The sequence below is a fragment of the Paramisgurnus dabryanus genome, chromosome 9, assembly GCF_030506205.2.
Source record: "Paramisgurnus dabryanus chromosome 9, PD_genome_1.1, whole genome shotgun sequence".
NCBI classification, from domain to species: domain Eukaryota; kingdom Metazoa; phylum Chordata; class Actinopteri; order Cypriniformes; family Cobitidae; genus Paramisgurnus; species Paramisgurnus dabryanus.
In genome coordinates this window covers 2068350-2085450 of record NC_133345.1, presented here as the reverse complement: position 1 = coordinate 2085450, position 17101 = coordinate 2068350, and the positions used below count along the sequence as shown (strand labels likewise).

The following is a 17101-nucleotide window of genomic DNA, read 5'->3' as shown; positions in this document are numbered from 1 at the left end:
ATAACAGATATTGTCGATTGGTGTTATATTATTTTTTTAGCATTTCGTATTATCAAAATATATCATATGTTAGACAGCTTATCAATTTTAAATAAAATAACGAGACATACATAACTATTCGTGTCTGCTCCCGTTTATTGTAATGAGTGTGCACATTTGGAGAAATACTTAGACATTTTACTTCTTATTTCTTTAGACTGAATAATTATTTCTTATTAATTCCAAAGTATGCGACCCGATGATCTAATCGTGGTGTATGTGCTATTCCTCGTTTGTTTGCCTGCATCCATTGCTTTACGGCTTGCTTGTTGCGTTTAAATGCACATTTGATTTCTTTACCAGCATTGGATTTAGACCATTCAATGAGAAGAGTTAACAGCGTTTATTATGATTGATAAGCCCTCAACGGAGAATGAGGTCGGCATACATTAAAAGCCTTATTTTGTTTTTATCGTGTGCCTTCCAAAATGTATGCGACGAAACTTAAATCACGCAAAATATGAATGGTAACTAGACGTGCTTGTTGTGTGCAAGGAGTGCATTTATTTGTAAACTTTTGCTAAATCAAAATGGTTTATTTGTATTTGCTTTTTACCTGGGTTTTATCAGGTTCGCAGTCGGGACATTTTTAATCCATAGTGTATGCATAATTAATTTCAAAGAAATAAGAAGTAAAATGTGTAAGTATTCCTCAAAATGTGCTTTGGACTAAGTCCCCCGTCATCACAGCAAACGGGAGCAGACCCGAATAGGTATGTCTAGTTATTTTATTAAAAATTTCCAGCCGTCTGTAAATTTATGTTTGAAAGAAAAAAGTAAATTAATATCTTACTTACTGTTTTTGTCTTGTTTTCTGAATATCTGACAATGCTTAAATGGAGATACATTTACTTGGTAAGCAAAGTGGCTTAAGATATTATGTATTGTAACAGAAAATTGTTATAAAAACGTTTTGTTTTTGCTGGGAATTCTTGTATATATTTCACAGCTATATAATTAATTATAATAACGCACTTTTTGTTGATAAACATGTTAAAAAATACATTAACACATAATAATGTGGCAACAAATCAAATGTGCATTTAAATGCAACAAGCAAAAATAAATAAATAAAGCAAATGCACGGAAAAGAAACGAGGAATAAAAGAAACACCGCGATTAAAAAAATCAGATCGCATACTTTGTAAAATAATTGAAATAAATTATAAAAATCAACAGGTTTATATTTAAAACAAATAAAAAATATCTGCCAGCGGGGTAAGAAAAATAAACTTAATTCTAGTTTCAACTTAATTCAATAATAAACTCAATTTAGGTTTATTTTTCTTACCCCACTGGCAGATATTTTTACTTGTTTTAAGCCTTAACCTATTACATTTTAGAATTTATTTCAGTAAACAAGACTTAAATTCTAAGCCACTTTGCTTATTAAGTAAATGTATCTCGATTTAAGAATTATTTTTTAACTCGAAAACATTAAGAAAATACTAAGTAAACGAACAAATTGGGATGTTCAAAACACTTAAATATTTTTTTTCACTCTACCCTTCATATTACAGCTGTCGAAAAACCACAGCAACGTTGACAGACCCGGAAGCCATGATACATTAGCAGTTTTTAAAATAAGTTAAATCTAGAATCCTTATTGGTTTTAGATACTTTAAAGCAATGAATGATCTTCTTTCTTTTGAATTGATTTGGTATTATGGAGGAGCTCTGTGTCTGGTTATTGAAGATGATTTGTTCTTTGCTCCTATGTTGGCTTATTTTTTTGTTATTTCCGTTACTATATATATTTTTTTCTTTGTTTTTTCTGATTTGAGGTTATGAAAATGTTTTAATTTGTAATAAAGGTTTTTTGAAAATTCTAAATTCTCTCTATCTCTCTCTCTCTCTCTCTCTCTCATGAGCGTGGATCAGATCCTGCATTAAAACATGAACTTCTGATTTGCTAGCTCAACGTTCTACCTCTGGGTTATACAATGAGAACGTATAGAGTTAAATGCCCGCTAGCCTCCACCCCAAAAGCCAGCGCCTTCGCCGGCTCCCCCTTTGGCTGCGTCTATTCCGGTATCGCTTCTCGGCCTTTTGGCTAAGATCAAGTGTAGTATCTGTTCTTATCAGTTTATTGTCTGATACGTCTCCTATCCGGGGACTATATGTTAAATGGATTTTTGACCTTCGGAAATGGAAGCGGAGCTTGCTCCTTCCACTCCATGCATCAACATGGTATTGCAGTGTTTCCATGAATGGTGCGCTCCCCATCTCGGGGATAAATAAGTCAAGTATAAAAAAAAGAATTTGCTTCTTTTGTGCGTGAATGACGGTGTTTTTTCTAATCCGTGTGTTTTAAAATTGCTGTGATTTCGTTGGCTTTATTGGTTTAACGAAAAGCTTGCGTGGAAATGAACACGCTGATAAAGAAATGTTTTTGTAATGTATTTAATTAATTTCTTTACAAGTTTGCGGAGGTGATACGAGGACGAATTAAACATCCTCGACACAGCTGAAGGCGCAACAAAAGCGAACGAGACCGATTGGAATGTTAAAAACACCTGAAAACTTTTTTCACTACCCTTCATACTACAGCTGTCGAAAAACCACAGCAACGTCGACAGACCTGGAAGCATAGCTGTACTTGTTTAACTCACAACGACAACGGGTAAGTCATTGAGCCCTGTGTTTTTATTTATCCACGTTCTAAAATTGCTATGCTTTCGTTGTTTCTTGATTGCTCTGTACATTTCTTTGTTTCTATTCCACGTAAAGTTACTTTGTAATAACGAAACCATATATTTGAATGCGCAATTTAAATCCATTTGATTTAAATTGTTTCACATATTTCACTCTACACGGTTCAACCGGGCTGGAAACGGAATAAAAACAGGGTAGATCTCGAAGAATGTTTGGTCTCAGACGTGGCTTCGTGCGCTTTCCACCTGGTCACACACAGTAAATGAAATGTTAGTCGGACGGCCTCCGGGGGCGCCGTCGATGTGATCGGTCACAGGAAGATGCGGCCGTCTGGCCTCAAAGGGTGTCGCTCATACTTACCTGGCAGGGGAGACACCATGATCATGAAGGTGGTTCACCCAGGGCGAGGCTCAGCCATTGCACTCCGGTTGGGCTGACCCTTTGCGAATTCCCCAAATGTGGGAATCTCGACTGCAAAATTTCTGATAGTGGGGGACTGCGTTCGCGCTCTCCCCTGACCTTTGTGTTAAAAATAGATTCGCTTGTCGTTTTACGTAAAATCCAAGAGACGTCTAACCACGGCCCAAGAATACATTAGTCATCAAAAAAGCGGCTATTCAACGACTACATAACTTTTAATAGACAGCGAATAAGTGTCTAGGCTAAAACAAGGCTTAATTTGGGCTGTCAGTGAAAATCTAATAGCCGTTTGACCATTCCAAACGAATAGACTAGCCATTAAATAGAACCACAATCAAACGGCTACATGTCTAAGAGCACAAAATAATGCTTAGATGATTCTTTTACTTCCAATATAAGAGGTTCTCGGGAATGGCAATCATCCAAACTAATAAATTATAAAGGCTTTTATAAGAAAATGACAACAGTTAAACAACCTAGACAGCGTTGGGCAATACAAAATGCTAATAAATACAAGACAAATTGAAATATTGTACATGCATGTACATTAAACAAGCCAACAAATCTGCCAATGGGCTACGACAATTTTTCTTGAATTAAGTGTTTATATCTAGATTTGTTTCTTACCCCTTTGGCAGATTTATTTGCTTGTTTTAAGCCCAAATTCTGAGTTTTTTCTCCCTAAAGGCTAGGTTTATTTTCTTAGGGCATTTTGCTCATCAAAAAATGCATCTTATTTTAAGACTTTCTAGATATTTGTATAGTTAAAACAGTTCGAAATAACAAGTAAGAAATGATTTTTTGCAATGTATTCATTCATTCGCTACCCTTCATACTACAGCTGTCGAAAAACCACAGCAACGTCGACAGACCTGGAAGCGTAGCTGTATTTGTTTAACTCACAAAGACAACGGGTAAAGTATTTTCTTGATTACCTAAATGACTTGCTGTAGGAAAATAAGTTTAGGTTTAAGGGGGGAAATACAGTTTAAAGGGATATTTCAATTTATGATGATAATTCTGTCATCATTTACTCATGCATACAGGCTTACAACAACACGAGGATTAGTTTTTTTCTGAGTAACACAAAAGAAGGTATTTTGAGGAATGATGGTAAACCCACAGCAGATAGTCACCATTGACTTCCATAGTAGGAATAAAAAAATATGATGGAATTTAATAGGTACCATCAACCGTGTGCTAACCATCACTTTGCAAAATATTTTCTTCATCATTTATCACGATACTTCCAAAATATTTTTTCCTACTAAGTCAATATTTCATTATTTGCTTTACAAGCTTAAAAATGATGGTGACAGGATTCCATGGTAATCACAAACAGGTAAACAAGTAAAATAATCACTATTTACTTTTAAAAGCATTTTGAAAATTGCTTGCTTATGCTGGGAGTAAAGGTATTTCATGCAAAAGGTATTTATTTCCTCTTTAAAAGGTAATGTATGCTTCTTTTAAAGCTGACACATTTGCCACATTAAAATAACAGAAATGTGTACTGTTTAAACTTTTTGGAGCCGGTGTGTCTGTGTTCTTGGGGCACACATCTACATGTAAAAGCAGAATTGCTTATTATTCTTCTCTATTTCTTGTATAGGTCAATTATGAGTGAAGAACCGTTCACCAAATGAAGACCGCAGCCAGGTGACGGGATCCTGTGGTAATCACAAACAGGTAAACCAGTAAAATAATCATCATTAAATGTTAAAATAATTTTGAAAATTGAAGTTCTGTGTGTTCTTATTGTACTTTATTTATTTCTGCAGGTAAGCACCATACCGTAAGCTTCATTCCCTTTATAACAGGTAAGGTTCATACTGTTTTATTCTTTTGTACTGTTTTATTCGTACTGTTTTAAATCATTCAGTAAATGCAAAGTTAAACTGATGTGTTTTTAATCTAGATTTAAAAGTGTCTACTGTTGAAGCACATCTGATCTCTTCTGAAAGCTGATAATAACTGAATGCTGAGGCACCTTGTTTTGAGTGAACCCTTGTTTTTTCTAAATGACCTGATCCTATTGATCCGAGTAATCGGTTTCATATTCGATTAGCATATCTGTCATGTATTGTAGCCATGAAGTGGTTTTTAAACAAGAAACAGTACTTTTTAAATCCATTGACCATTGCAATAATCGGCCCTGCTGGTGATGAAAGCATGAACAAGTTTCTCTAAGTCCTGTCTTGAGACAAAACCTCTAATTCTGGCAATATTTCTGAGATGGTAGTAAAAGCAGAATTCCTTATTATTTTTCTCTATCTCAGGCTCTACGGCATATATGTCATGATTTTATTTGTCTATTTATATGTCTATTTACAAGGACTGCCTTGGCCAAATGTTATTGTTAATTAATATTGAAGCAGTTATTTAACATAGGTCCTTTGAGTAGTGATTTGTGTAATGATCCATATATCTATTTTTATGTATATTTTTAACTTAGGAATGTGATTTTAAAGCTCATATTTGTTATTGTATGACACCTCTCATGTTATGAAAGTAAAAAATAAATGTATTTTCTGATGTCTTGCATTTCTGTTTTTAAACTGTTAATCCTTATCAAGTGCTATACATTAGAAAGTGGATATAGAGTGAAATGCACACGGTGAATAATGAACGCAGACCTTCAGTGCCGGACCTCTGACCCGCTAACCTCCATCCCGACAGCCAGCGCCTTCTCCGGATGCCATTGCGGTATCGCTTCTCGGCTTTTTGGGTAAGATCGAGTGGACACCGGGGACTACACGTTTAAATGGATTTTTGACCTTCGGCTATGGAAGCGAGGCTTGTTCCGTCCACTCCGTGCATCGACTCTGGCGCTTTCCGGGGACAAATAAGGTGAGTTTAAAATCAGAGTTTGCTTCTTTAGTGCGTGGTTGCCAGTTTGTTTGCCAGTCCGTGGTCCATAATACGTTCCGCGTTCGTGGTCTCTCCATCGCTCAGTACTTTTCTGTGTTTCTATTTTACGTAAAGCTAACACCAAAACGATTGTGGAAGGCGCTATATAGATTGTTCTCAAAGAAAAAAAAACGAGAAACAAACCCATGTGAATATGGGTCAAATTATCTAGGCGGAGCACTTCGTTCAAAGAAAAACGCAACAGAATTGTTTGCGTTGAACAAAGACAATGGTGCCTGCAGACATCGAATGTGTATTGTGGATAAAAAATGGCCAGTGGGGTGGGACAATTTTTCCTGAATTAAGTGTTTATGGGAAAAGTTCACGAATTTTTTCTTACCCTGTAGTCAGATTTATTTGCTTGTTTTAAGCATAAAATAACAGGAGAAGAAATTGTGTAGGGGGAGCAGAGGGTTTTTTTTCGTTCAAAGAAGAGCAGCGTGGCACGAATGAATGTTTGGCTGAAATGCTATCGTAATTTCCCCCTTAATTTTCCTTACAAACATGAAACCAGAGAGAAGGGTCAGTTGGCATCGAATTGCACCTTGTATTCGGTGATTGATTGAGGAAAAATATGCGTATGTGTATATATATATACTTGTTTTGTTGAACAGAGACAATGGCCGCGTGCTCCAGCGTCACCTATATGCCTATTTCACAAAATGGCGGCTTTGACCGGAAGTAGGGAAAACATCGTTCAGGTTGCACCACTACGATGGCCACTCAATATAGTATGGACTGACAGCTGCTTTGTTTTCTCCTACACATGAATTTACTTGTAAAAATAACAATAACAGATATTGTCGATTGGTGTTATATTATTTTTTTAGCATTTCGTATTATCAAAATATATCATATGTTAGACAGCTTATCAATTTTAAATAAAATAACGAGACATACATAACTATTCGTGTCTGCTCCCGTTTATTGTAATGAGTGTGCACATTTGGAGAAATACTTAGACATTTTACTTCTTATTTCTTTAGACTGAATAATTATTTCTTATTAATTCCAAAGTATGCGACCCGATGATCTAATCGTGGTGTATGTGCTATTCCTCGTTTGTTTGCCTGCATCCATTGCTTTACGGCTTGCTTGTTGCGTTTAAATGCACATTTGATTTCTTTACCAGCATTGGATTTAGACCATTCAATGAGAAGAGTTAACAGCGTTTATTATGATTGATAAGCCCTCAACGGAGAATGAGGTCGGCATACATTAAAAGCCTTATTTTGTTTTTATCGTGTGCCTTCCAAAATGTATGCGACGAAACTTAAATCACGCAAAATATGAATGGTAACTAGACGTGCTTGTTGTGTGCAAGGAGTGCATTTATTTGTAAACTTTTGCTAAATCAAAATGGTTTATTTGTATTTGCTTTTTACCTGGGTTTTATCAGGTTCGCAGTCGGGACATTTTTAATCCATAGTGTATGCATAATTAATTTCAAAGAAATAAGAAGTAAAATGTGTAAGTATTCCTCAAAATGTGCTTTGGACTAAGTCCCCCGTCATCACAGCAAACGGGAGCAGACCCGAATAGGTATGTCTAGTTATTTTATTAAAAATTTCCAGCCGTCTGTAAATTTATGTTTGAAAGAAAAAAGTAAATTAATATCTTACTTACTGTTTTTGTCTTGTTTTCTAGTGAATATCTGACAATGCTTAAATGGAGATACATTTACTTGGTAAGCAAAGTGGCTTAAGATATTATGTATTGTAATAGAAAATTGTTATAAAAACGTTTTGTTTTTGCTGGGAATTCTTGTATATATTTCACAGCTATATAATTAATTATAATAACGCACTTTTTGTTGATAAACATGTTAAAAAATACATTAACACATAATAATGTGGCAACAAATCAAATGTGCATTTAAATGCAACAAGCAAAAATAAATAAATAAAGCAAATGCACGGAAAAGAAACGAGGAATAAAAGAAACACCGCGATTAAAAAAATCAGATCGCATACTTTGTAAAATAATTGAAATAAATTATAAAAATCAACAGGTTTATATTTAAAACAAATAAAAAATATCTGCCAGCGGGGTAAGAAAAATAAACTTAATTCTAGTTTCAACTTAATTCAATAATAAACTCAATTTAGGTTTATTTTTCTTACCCCACTGGCAGATATTTTTACTTGTTTTAAGCCTTAACCTATTACATTTTAGAATTTATTTCAGTAAACAAGACTTAAATTCTAAGCCACTTTGCTTATTAAGTAAATGTATCTCGATTTAAGAATTATTTTTTAACTCGAAAACATTAAGAAAAGACTAAGTAAACGAACAAATTGGGATGTTCAAAACACTTAAATATTTTTTTTCACTCTACCCTTCATATTACAGCTGTCGAAAAACCACAGCAACGTTGACAGACCCGGAAGCCATGATACATTAGCAGTTTTTAAAATAAGTTAAATCTAGAATCCTTATTGGTTTTAGATACTTTAAAGCAATGAATGATCTTCTTTCTTTTGAATTGATTTGGTATTATGGAGGAGCTCTGTGTCTGGTTATTGAAGATGATTTGTTCTTTGCTCCTATGTTGGCTTATTTTTTTGTTATTTCCGTTACTATATATATTTTTTTCTTTGTTTTTTCTGATTTGAGGTTATGAAAATGTTTTAATTTGTAATAAAGGTTTTTTGAAAATTCTAAATTCTCTCTATCTCTCTCTCTCTCTCTCTCTCTCTCATGAGCGTGGATCAGATCCTGCATTAAAACATGAACTTCTGATTTGCAAGCTCAACGTTCTACCTCTGGGTTATACAATGAGAACGTATAGAGTTAAATGCCCGCTAGCCTCCACCCCAAAAGCCAGCGCCTTCGCCGGCTCCCCCTTTGGCTGCGTCTATTCCGGTATCGCTTCTCGGCCTTTTGGCTAAGATCAAGTGTAGTATCTGTTCTTATCAGTTTAATGTCTGATACGTCTCCTATCCGGGGACTATATGTTAAATGGATTTTTGACCTTCGGAAATGGAAGCGGAGCTTGCTCCTTCCACTCCATGCATCAACATGGTATTGCAGTGTTTCCATGAATGGTGCGCTCCCCATCTCGGGGATAAATAAGTCAAGTATAAAAAAAAGAATTTGCTTCTTTTGTGCGTGAATGACGGTGTTTTTTCTAATCCGTGTGTTTTAAAATTGCTGTGATTTCGTTGGCTTTATTGGTTTAACGAAAAGCTTGCGTGGAAATGAACACGCTGATAAAGAAATGATTTTGTAATGTATTTAATTAATTTCTTTACAAGTTTGCGGAGGTGATACGAGGACGAATTAAACATCCTCGACACAGCTGAAGGCGCAACAACAGCGAACGAGACCGATTGGAATGTTAAAAACACCTGAAAACTTTTTTCACTACCCTTCATACTACAGCTGTCGAAAAACCACAGCAACGTCGACAGACCTGGAAGCATAGCTGTACTTGTTTAACTCACAACGACAACGGGTAAGTCATTGAGCCCTGTGTTTTTATTTATCCACGTTCTAAAATTGCTATGCTTTCGTTGTTTCTTGATTGCTCTGTACATTTCTTTGTTTCTATTCCACGTAAAGTTACTTTGTAATAACGAAACCATATATTTGAATGCGCAATTTAAATCCATTTGATTTAAATTGTTTCACATATTTCACTCTACACGGTTCAACCGGGCTGGAAACGGAATAAAAACAGGGTAGATCTCGAAGAATGTTTGGTCTCAGACGTGGCTTCGTGCGCTTTCCACCTGGTCACACACAGTAAATGAAATGTTAGTCGGACGGCCTCCGGGGGCGCCGTCGATGTGATCGGTCACAGGAAGATGCGGCCGTCTGGCCTCAAAGGGTGTCGCTCATACTTACCTGGCAGGGGAGACACCATGATCATGAAGGTGGTTCACCCAGGGCGAGGCTCAGCCATTGCACTCCGGTTGGGCTGACCCTTTGCGAATTCCCCAAATGTGGGAATCTCGACTGCAAAATTTCTGATAGTGGGGGACTGCGTTCGCGCTCTCCCCTGACCTTTGTGTTAAAAATAGATTCGCTTGTCGTTTTACGTAAAATCCAAGAGACGTCTAACCACGGCCCAAGAATACATTAGTCATCAAAAAAGCGGCTATTCAACGACTACATAACTTTTAATAGACAGCGAATAAGTGTCTAGGCTAAAACAAGGCTTAATTTGGGCTGTCAGTGAAAATCTAATAGCCGTTTGACCATTCCAAACGAATAGACTAGCCATTAAATAGAACCACAATCAAACGGCTACATGTCTAAGAGCACAAAATAATGCTTAGATGATTCTTTTACTTCCAATATAAGAGGTTCTCGGGAATGGCAATCATCCAAACTAATAAATTATAAAGGCTTTTATAAGAAAATGACAACAGTTAAACAACCTAGACAGCGTTGGGCAATACAAAATGCTAATAAATACAAGACAAATTGAAATATTGTACATGCATGTACATTAAACAAGCCAACAAATCTGCCAATGGGCTACGACAATTTTTCTTGAATTAAGTGTTTATATCTAGATTTGTTTCTTACCCCTTTGGCAGATTTATTTGCTTGTTTTAAGCCCAAATTCTGAGTTTTTTCTCCCTAAAGGCTAGGTTTATTTTCTTAGGGCATTTTGCTCATCAAAAAATGCATCTTATTTTAAGACTTTCTAGATATTTGTATAGTTAAAACAGTTCGAAATAACAAGTAAGAAATGATTTTTTGCAATGTATTCATTCATTCGCTACCCTTCATACTACAGCTGTCGAAAAACCACAGCAACGTCGACAGACCTGGAAGCGTAGCTGTATTTGTTTAACTCACAAAGACAACGGGTAAAGTATTTTCTTGATTACCTAAATGACTTGCTGTAGGAAAATAAGTTTAGGTTTAAGGGGGGAAATACAGTTTAAAGGGATATTTCAATTTATGATGATAATTCTGTCATCATTTACTCATGCATACAGGCTTACAACAACACGAGGATTAGTTTTTTTCTGAGTAACACAAAAGAAGGTATTTTGAGGAATGATGGTAAACCCACAGCAGATAGTCACCATTGACTTCCATAGTAGGAATAAAAAAATATGATGGAATTTAATAGGTACCATCAACCGTGTGCTAACCATCACTTTGCAAAATATTTTCTTCATCATTTATCACGATACTTCCAAAATATTTTTTCCTACTAAGTCAATATTTCATTATTTGCTTTACAAGCTTAAAAATGATGGTGACAGGATTCCATGGTAATCACAAACAGGTAAACAAGTAAAATAATCACTATTTACTTTTAAAAGCATTTTGAAAATTGCTTGCTTATGCTGGGAGTAAAGGTATTTCATGCAAAAGGTATTTATTTCCTCTTTAAAAGGTAATGTATGCTTCTTTTAAAGCTGACACATTTGCCACATTAAAATAACAGAAATGTGTACTGTTTAAACTTTTTGGAGCCGGTGTGTCTGTGTTCTTGGGGCACACATCTACATGTAAAAGCAGAATTGCTTATTATTCTTCTCTATTTCTTGTATAGGTCAATTATGAGTGAAGAACCGTTCACCAAATGAAGACCGCAGCCAGGTGACGGGATCCTGTGGTAATCACAAACAGGTAAACCAGTAAAATAATCATCATTAAATGTTAAAATAATTTTGAAAATTGAAGTTCTGTGTGTTCTTATTGTACTTTATTTATTTCTGCAGGTAAGCACCATACCGTAAGCTTCATTCCCTTTATAACAGGTAAGGTTCATACTGTTTTATTCTTTTGTACTGTTTTATTCGTACTGTTTTAAATCATTCAGTAAATGCAAAGTTAAACTGATGTGTTTTTAATCTAGATTTAAAAGTGTCTACTGTTGAAGCACATCTGATCTCTTCTGAAAGCTGATAATAACTGAATGCTGAGGCACCTTGTTTTGAGTGAACCCTTGTTTTTTCTAAATGACCTGATCCTATTGATCCGAGTAATCGGTTTCATATTCGATTAGCATATCTGTCATGTATTGTAGCCATGAAGTGGTTTTTAAACAAGAAACAGTACTTTTTAAATCCATTGACCATTGCAATAATCGGCCCTGCTGGTGATGAAAGCATGAACAAGTTTCTCTAAGTCCTGTCTTGAGACAAAACCTCTAATTCTGGCAATATTTCTGAGATGGTAGTAAAAGCAGAATTCCTTATTATTTTTCTCTATCTCAGGCTCTACGGCATATATGTCATGATTTTATTTGTCTATTTATATGTCTATTTACAAGGACTGCCTTGGCCAAATGTTATTGTTAATTAATATTGAAGCAGTTATTTAACATAGGTCCTTTGAGTAGTGATTTGTGTAATGATCCATATATCTATTTTTATGTATATTTTTAACTTAGGAATGTGATTTTAAAGCTCATATTTGTTATTGTATGACACCTCTCATGTTATGAAAGTAAAAAATAAATGTATTTTCTGATGTCTTGCATTTCTGTTTTTAAACTGTTAATCCTTATCAAGTGCTATACATTAGAAAGTGGATATAGAGTGAAATGCACACGGTGAATAATGAACGCAGACCTTCAGTGCCGGACCTCTGACCCGCTAACCTCCATCCCGACAGCCAGCGCCTTCTCCGGATGCCATTGCGGTATCGCTTCTCGGCTTTTTGGGTAAGATCGAGTGGACACCGGGGACTACACGTTTAAATGGATTTTTGACCTTCGGCTATGGAAGCGAGGCTTGTTCCGTCCACTCCGTGCATCGACTCTGGCGCTTTCCGGGGACAAATAAGGTGAGTTTAAAATCAGAGTTTGCTTCTTTAGTGCGTGGTTGCCAGTTTGTTTGCCAGTCCGTGGTCCATAATACGTTCCGCGTTCGTGGTCTCTCCATCGCTCAGTACTTTTCTGTGTTTCTATTTTACGTAAAGCTAACACCAAAACGATTGTGGAAGGCGCTATATAGATTGTTCTCAAAGAAAAAAAAACGAGAAACAAACCCATGTGAATATGGGTCAAATTATCTAGGCGGAGCACTTCGTTCAAAGAAAAACGCAACAGAATTGTTTGCGTTGAACAAAGACAATGGTGCCTGCAGACATCGAATGTGTATTGTGGATAAAAAATGGCCAGTGGGGTGGGACAATTTTTCCTGAATTAAGTGTTTATGGGAAAAGTTCACGAATTTTTTCTTACCCTGTAGTCAGATTTATTTGCTTGTTTTAAGCATAAAATAACAGGAGAAGAAATTGTGTAGGGGGAGCAGAGGGTTTTTTTTCGTTCAAAGAAAAGCAGCGTGGCACGAATGAATGTTTGGCTGAAATGCTATCGTAATTTCCCCCTTAATTTTCCTTACAAACATGAAACCAGAGAGAAGGGTCAGTTGGCATCGAATTGCACCTTGTATTCGGTGATTGATTGAGGAAAAATATGCGTATGTGTATATATATATACTTGTTTTGTTGAACAGAGACAATGGCCGCGTGCTCCAGCGTCACCTATATGCCTATTTCACAAAATGGCGGCTTTGACCGGAAGTAGGGAAAACATCGTTCAGGTTGCACCACTACGATGGCCACTCAATATAGTATGGACTGACAGCTGCTTTGTTTTCTCCTACACATGAATTTACTTGTAAAAATAACAATAACAGATATTGTCGATTGGTGTTATATTATTTTTTTAGCATTTCGTATTATCAAAATATATCATATGTTAGACAGCTTATCAATTTTAAATAAAATAACGAGACATACATAACTATTCGTGTCTGCTCCCGTTTATTGTAATGAGTGTGCACATTTGGAGAAATACTTAGACATTTTACTTCTTATTTCTTTAGACTGAATAATTATTTCTTATTAATTCCAAAGTATGCGACCCGATGATCTAATCGTGGTGTATGTGCTATTCCTCGTTTGTTTGCCTGCATCCATTGCTTTACGGCTTGCTTGTTGCGTTTAAATGCACATTTGATTTCTTTACCAGCATTGGATTTAGACCATTCAATGAGAAGAGTTAACAGCGTTTATTATGATTGATAAGCCCTCAACGGAGAATGAGGTCGGCATACATTAAAAGCCTTATTTTGTTTTTATCGTGTGCCTTCCAAAATGTATGCGACGAAACTTAAATCACGCAAAATATGAATGGTAACTAGACGTGCTTGTTGTGTGCAAGGAGTGCATTTATTTGTAAACTTTTGCTAAATCAAAATGGTTTATTTGTATTTGCTTTTTACCTGGGTTTTATCAGGTTCGCAGTCGGGACATTTTTAATCCATAGTGTATGCATAATTAATTTCAAAGAAATAAGAAGTAAAATGTGTAAGTATTCCTCAAAATGTGCTTTGGACTAAGTCCCCCGTCATCACAGCAAACGGGAGCAGACCCGAATAGGTATGTCTAGTTATTTTATTAAAAATTTCCAGCCGTCTGTAAATTTATGTTTGAAAGAAAAAAGTAAATTAATATCTTACTTACTGTTTTTGTCTAGTTTTCTAGTGAATATCTGACAATGCTTAAATGGAGATACATTTACTTGGTAAGCAAAGTGGCTTAAGATATTATGTATTGTAATAGAAAATTGTTATAAAAACGTTTTGTTTTTGCTGGGAATTCTTGTATATATTTCACAGCTATATAATTAATTATAATAACGCACTTTTTGTTGATAAACATGTTAAAAAATACATTAACACATAATAATGTGGCAACAAATCAAATGTGCATTTAAATGCAACAAGCAAAAATAAATAAATAAAGCAAATGCACGGAAAAGAAACGAGGAATAAAAGAAACACCGCGATTAAAAAAATCAGATCGCATACTTTGTAATAATTGAAATAAATTATAAAAATCAACAGGTTTATATTTAAAACAAATAAAAAATATCTGCCAGCGGGGTAAGAAAAATAAACTTAATTCTAGTTTCAACTTAATTCAATAATAAACTCAATTTAGGTTTATTTTTCTTACCCCACTGGCAGATATTTTTACTTGTTTTAAGCCTTAACCTATTACATTTTAGAATTTATTTCAGTAAACAAGACTTAAATTCTAAGCCACTTTGCTTATTAAGTAAATGTATCTCGATTTAAGAATTATTTTTTAACTCGAAAACATTAAGAAAAGACTAAGTAAACGAACAAATTGGGATGTTCAAAACACTTAAATATTTTTTTTCACTCTACCCTTCATATTACAGCTGTCGAAAAACCACAGCAACGTTGACAGACCCGGAAGCCATGATACATTAGCAGTTTTTAAAATAAGTTAAATCTAGAATCCTTATTGGTTTTAGATACTTTAAAGCAATGAATGATCTTCTTTCTTTTGAATTGATTTGGTATTATGGAGGAGCTCTGTGTCTGGTTATTGAAGATGATTTGTTCTTTGCTCCTATGTTGGCTTATTTTTTTGTTATTTCCGTTACTATATATATTTTTTTCTTTGTTTTTTCTGATTTGAGGTTATGAAAATGTTTTAATTTGTAATAAAGGTTTTTTGAAAATTCTAAATTCTCTCTATCTCTCTCTCTCTCTCTCTCTCTCTCATGAGCGTGGATCAGATCCTGCATTAAAACATGAACTTCTGATTTGCTAGCTCAACGTTCTACCTCTGGGTTATACAATGAGAACGTATAGAGTTAAATGCCCGCTAGCCTCCACCCCAAAAGCCAGCGCCTTCGCCGGCTCCCCCTTTGGCTGCGTCTATTCCGGTATCGCTTCTCGGCCTTTTGGCTAAGATCAAGTGTAGTATCTGTTCTTATCAGTTTAATGTCTGATACGTCTCCTATCCGGGGACTATATGTTAAATGGATTTTTGACCTTCGGAAATGGAAGCGGAGCTTGCTCCTTCCACTCCATGCATCAACATGGTATTGCAGTGTTTCCATGAATGGTGCGCTCCCCATCTCGGGGATAAATAAGTCAAGTATAAAAAAAAGAATTTGCTTCTTTTGTGCGTGAATGACGGTGTTTTTTCTAATCCGTGTGTTTTAAAATTGCTGTGATTTCGTTGGCTTTATTGGTTTAACGAAAAGCTTGCGTGGAAATGAACACGCTGATAAAGAAATGTTTTTGTAATGTATTTAATTAATTTCTTTACAAGTTTGCGGAGGTGATACGAGGACGAATTAAACATCCTCGACACAGCTGAAGGCGCAACAAAAGCGAACGAGACCGATTGGAATGTTAAAAACACCTGAAAACTTTTTTCACTACCCTTCATACTACAGCTGTCGAAAAACCACAGCAACGTCGACAGACCTGGAAGCATAGCTGTACTTGTTTAACTCACAACGACAACGGGTAAGTCATTGAGCCCTGTGTTTTTATTTATCCACGTTCTAAAATTGCTATGCTTTCGTTGTTTCTTGATTGCTCTGTACATTTTTTTTTGTTTCTATTCCACGTAAAGTTACTTTGTAATAACGAAACCATATATTTGAATGCGCAATTTAAATCCATTTGATTTAAATTGTTTCACATATTTCACTCTACACGGTTCAACCGGGCTGGAAACGGAATAAAAACAGGGTAGATCTCGAAGAATGTTTGGTCTCAGACGTGGCTTCGTGCGCTTTCCACCTGGTCACACACAGTAAATGAAATGTTAGTCGGACGGCCTCCGGGGGCGCCGTCGATGTGATCGGTCACAGGAAGATGCGGCCGTCTGGCCTCAAAGGGTGTCGCTCATACTTACCTGGCAGGGGAGACACCATGATCATGAAGGTGGTTCACACAGGGCGAGGCTCAGCCATTGCACTCCGGTTGGGCTGACCCTTTGCGAATTCCCCAAATGTGGGAATCTCGACTGCAAAATTTCTGATAGTGGGGGACTGCGTTCGCGCTCTCCCCTGACCTTTGTGTTAAAAATAGATTCGCTTGTCGTTTTACGTAAAATCCAAGAGACGTCTAACCACGGCCCAAGAATACATTAGTCATCAAAAAAGCGGCTATTCAACGACTACATAACTTTTAATAGACAGCGAATAAGTGTCTAGGCTAAAACAAGGCTTAATTTGGGCTGTCAGTGAAAATCTAATAGCCGTTTGACCATTCCAAACGAATAGACTAGCCATTAAATAGAACCACAATCAAACGGCTACATG

General features: G+C 35.9%; 6 non-coding genes across 6 annotated transcripts; all 6 read left to right on the top strand.

Moving 5' to 3' along the window:
- The first annotated feature begins 2072 nt into the window (after window positions 1–2072).
- Window positions 2073–2263, top strand: LOC135764533 (U2 spliceosomal RNA). Its single transcript, XR_010540080.1, has one exon. It is a non-coding gene; the product is annotated as a U2 spliceosomal RNA (small nuclear RNA).
- A 783-nt stretch (window positions 2264–3046) lies between these two features.
- On the top strand, window positions 3047–3211 carry LOC135764587 (U1 spliceosomal RNA). Its single transcript, XR_010540114.1, has one exon. It is a non-coding gene; the product is annotated as a U1 spliceosomal RNA (small nuclear RNA).
- Window positions 3212–8891: 5680 nt separating this feature from the next.
- LOC135764440 (U2 spliceosomal RNA) lies at window positions 8892–9082 on the top strand. Its single transcript, XR_010539988.1, has one exon. It is a non-coding gene; the product is annotated as a U2 spliceosomal RNA (small nuclear RNA).
- Window positions 9083–9865: 783 nt separating this feature from the next.
- LOC135764586 (U1 spliceosomal RNA) lies at window positions 9866–10030 on the top strand. Its single transcript, XR_010540113.1, has one exon. It is a non-coding gene; the product is annotated as a U1 spliceosomal RNA (small nuclear RNA).
- A 5678-nt stretch (window positions 10031–15708) lies between these two features.
- On the top strand, window positions 15709–15899 carry LOC135764439 (U2 spliceosomal RNA). The gene has a single exon (XR_010539987.1). It is a non-coding gene; the product is annotated as a U2 spliceosomal RNA (small nuclear RNA).
- A 785-nt stretch (window positions 15900–16684) lies between these two features.
- On the top strand, window positions 16685–16849 carry LOC135764398 (U1 spliceosomal RNA). Its single transcript, XR_010539947.1, has one exon. It is a non-coding gene; the product is annotated as a U1 spliceosomal RNA (small nuclear RNA).
- Window positions 16850–17101: the final 252 nt, after the last annotated feature.